This window comes from Zootermopsis nevadensis, unplaced genomic scaffold, assembly GCF_977971745.1.
Source record: "Zootermopsis nevadensis isolate Lab colony 2312 unplaced genomic scaffold, Znev_1.0 Znev_ptg000028l, whole genome shotgun sequence".
NCBI classification, from domain to species: domain Eukaryota; kingdom Metazoa; phylum Arthropoda; class Insecta; order Blattodea; family Termopsidae; genus Zootermopsis; species Zootermopsis nevadensis.
In genome coordinates this window covers 23,962,120-23,965,969 of record NW_028259160.1, presented here as the reverse complement: position 1 = coordinate 23,965,969, position 3,850 = coordinate 23,962,120, and positions in this window count along the sequence as shown.

Genomic DNA, 3,850 nt, shown 5'->3' with positions numbered 1-3,850 from the left:
GTCACGTCAATGTATGTCGAAGGGTTTGGAGGATAGAGACATTTAAATTTTTAGAGATTATTCGAAAGTCAATTTTTGAAAAGGCAAATATCTCCCGTTCTGTAGGAATCTGAGAGACAAAACTTATGTCACCTTGAGGGAACGTATATGTCAACTTCATGTCAGAATCTCGTCAATGTATGTCAAAGGGTTTGGACGATACAGACATTTAAATTTTTCGAGATTATTCGAAAGTCAATTTTTTAAAGGCAAATATCTCCCGATCTGTATGCATCTGAATGACAAAACGTATGCCACTTTGAGGGAACGTATATGTCAACTTCATGTCAGAATCTCGTTAATGTATGTCCAAGTGTTTGGACGATAGAGACATTTTAATTTTTCGAGATTATTCGAAAGTCAATTTTTAAAAGGCAAATATCTCCCGATGTGTAGGCATCTGAGAGACAAACCTTATGTCACTTTGAGGGAACGCATATGTCAACTTCATGTCAGAGTCTCGTCACTGTATGTCCAAGGGTTTGGACGATAGAGACATTTTAATTTTTCGAGATTATTCGAAAGTCAATTTTTAAAAGGCAAATATCTCCCGATCTGTAGGCATCTGAGAGACAAACCTTATGTCACTTTGAGGGAACGCATATATCAACTTCATGTCAGAGTCTCGTCAATGTATGTCCAAGGGTTTGGACGATAGAGACATTTTAATTTTTCGCGATTATTCGAAAGTCAATTTTTAAAAGGCAAATATCTCCCGATGTGTAGGCATCTGAGAGACAAACCTTATGTCACTTTGAGCGAACGCATATGTCAACTTCATGTCAGAGTCTCGTCACTGTATGTCCAAGGGTTTGGAGGATAGAGACATTTGAATTTTTCGAGATTATTCGAAAGTCAATTTTTAAAAGGCAAATATCTCCCGATCTGTAGGAATCTGAGAGACAAAACTTATGTCACTTTCAGGGAACGTATATGTAAACTTCCTGTCAGAGTCACGTCAATGTATGTCCAAGGGTTTGGAGGATAGAGACATTTTAATTTTTCGAGATTATTCGAAAGTCAATTTTTAAAAGGCAAATATCTCCCGATGTGTAGGCATCTGAGAGACAAACCTTATGTCACTTTGAGCGAACGCATATGTCAACTTCATGTCAGAGTCTCGTCACTTTATGTCCAAGGGTTTGGAGGATAGAGACATTTGAATTTTTCGAGATTATTCGAAAGTCAATTTTTAAAAGGCAAATATCTCCCGATCTGTAGGCATCTGAGAGACAAACCTTATGTCACTTTGAGGGAACGCATATATCAACTTCATGTCAGAGTCTCGTCAATGTATGTCCAAGGGTTTGGAGGATAACACAGTTTAATTTTTCGAGATTATTCGAAAATGAATTTTTGAAAAGGCAAATATCTCCCGATCTATATTAATCTGAGAGACAAAACCTATGTCACTTTGAGGGATCGTATATGTCAACTTAATGTCAAAATCTCGTCAATGTATGTGGAAGGGTTTGGACGATAGAGACATTTAAATTTTTCGAGATTATTCGAAAGTCAATTTTTTAAAGGCAAATATCTCCCGATCTGTAGGAATCTGAGAGACAAAATTTATATCGCTTTGAGGGAACGTATATGTAAACTTCCTGTCAGAGTCACGTCAATGTATGTCCAAGGGTTTGGAGGATAGAGACATTTTAATTTTTCGAGATTATTCGAAAGTCAATTTTTAAAAGGCAAATATCTCCCGATGTGTAGGCATCTGAGAGACAAACCTTATGTCACTTTGAGCGAACGCATATGTCAACTTCATGTCAGAGTCTCGTCACTTTATGTCCAAGGGTTTGGAGGATAGAGACATTTGAATTTTTCGAGATTATTCGAAAGTCAATTTTTAAAAGGCAAATATCTCCCGATCTGTAGGAATATGAGATACAAAACTTATGTCACTTTCAGGGAACGTATATGTAAACTTCCTGTCAGAATATCGTCAATGTATGTCCAAGGGTTTGGACGATAGAGACATTTTAATTTTTCGAGATTATTCGAAAGTCAATTTTTTGAAGGCAAATATCTCCCGATGTGTAGGCATCTGAGAGACAAACCTTATGTCACTTTGAGCGATCGCATATGTCAACTTCATGTCAGAGTCTCGTCAATGTATGTCCAAGGGTTTGGAGGATAGCGACTTTTAAATTTTTCGAGATTATTCGAAAGTCAATTTTTGAAAAGGCAGATATCTCCCGATCTGTATTAATCTGAGAGACAAAACTTATGTAACTTTGAGGAAACGTATATGTCAACTTCATGTCATAGTCACGTCAATGTATGTAGAAGGGTTTGGAGGATAGAGACATTTAAATTTTTAGAGATTATTCGAAAGTCAATTTTTTAAAAGCAAATATCTCCCGATCTGTAGGAATCTGAAAGACAAAACTTATGACACTTTGAGGGAACGTATATGTCAACTTCCTCTCAGAGACACGTCAATGTATGTCCAAGGGTTTGGAGGATAGAGACATTTAAATTTTTAGAGATTATTCGAAAGTCAATTTTTGAAAATCAAATATCTCCCGATCTGTAGGAATCTGAGAGACAAAACTTATGTCACTTTGAGGGATCGTATATGTCAACTTCATGTCAGAATCTCGTCAATGTTTGTCCAAGTGTTTGGACGATACAGACATATAAATTTTTCGAGATTATTCGAAAGTCAATATTTTAAAGGCAAATATCTCCCGATCTGTATGCATCTGACAGACAAAACGTATGTCACTTTGAGGGAACGTATATGTCAACTTCATGTCAGAATCTCGTCAATGTATGTCCAAGGGTTTGGACGATAGAGACATTTTAATTTTTCGAGATTATTCGAAAGTCAATTTTTAAAAGGCAAATATCTCCCGATGTGTAGGCATCTGAGAGACATACCTTATGTCACTTTGAGGGAACGCATATGTCAACTTCATGTAAGAGTCTCGTCACTGTATGTCCAAGGGTTTGGAGGATAGAGACATTTTAATTTTACGAGATTATTCGAAAGTCAATTTTTGAAAAGGCAAATATCTCCCGATCTGTATTAATCTGAGAGACAAAACTTATGACACTTTGAGGGAACGTATATGTCAACTTCCTCTCAGAGACACGTCAATGTATGTCCAAGGGTTTGGAGGATAGAGACATTTAAATTTTTAGAGATTATTCGAAAGTCAATTTTTGAAAAAGCAAATTTCTCCCGATCTGTAGGAATCTGAGAAACAAAACTTATGTTACCTTGAGGGAACGTATATGTCAACGTCATGTCAGAATCTCGTCAATGTATGTCTAAGGGTTTGGACGATAGAGACATTTTAATTTTTCGAGATTATTCGAAAGTCAATTTTTAAAAGGCAAATATCTCCCGATCTGTAGGAATCTGAGAGACAAAACTTATATCACTTTGAGGGAACGTATATGTTAACGTCCTGTCAGAGTCACGTCAATGTATGTCCAAGGGTTTGGAGGAGAGACATTTAAATTTTTAGAGATTATTCGAAAGTCAATTTTTAAAAAACAAATATCTCCCGATCTGTAGGAATCTGAGAGACAAAACTTATGTCACTTTGAGGGAACGTATATGTAAACTTCCTGTCAGAGTCACGCCAATGTATGTCCAAGGGTTTGGAGGATAGTCACATTTTAATTTTTCGAGATTATTGGAAAGTCAATTTTTAAAAGGCAAATATCTCCCGATCTGTAGGAATCTGAGAGACAAAACTTATGTCACTTTGAGGGACCGTATATGTCAACTTCATGTCAGATTCTCGTCAATGTATGTCCAAGGGTTTGGAGGATAGAGACATTTTAATTTTTC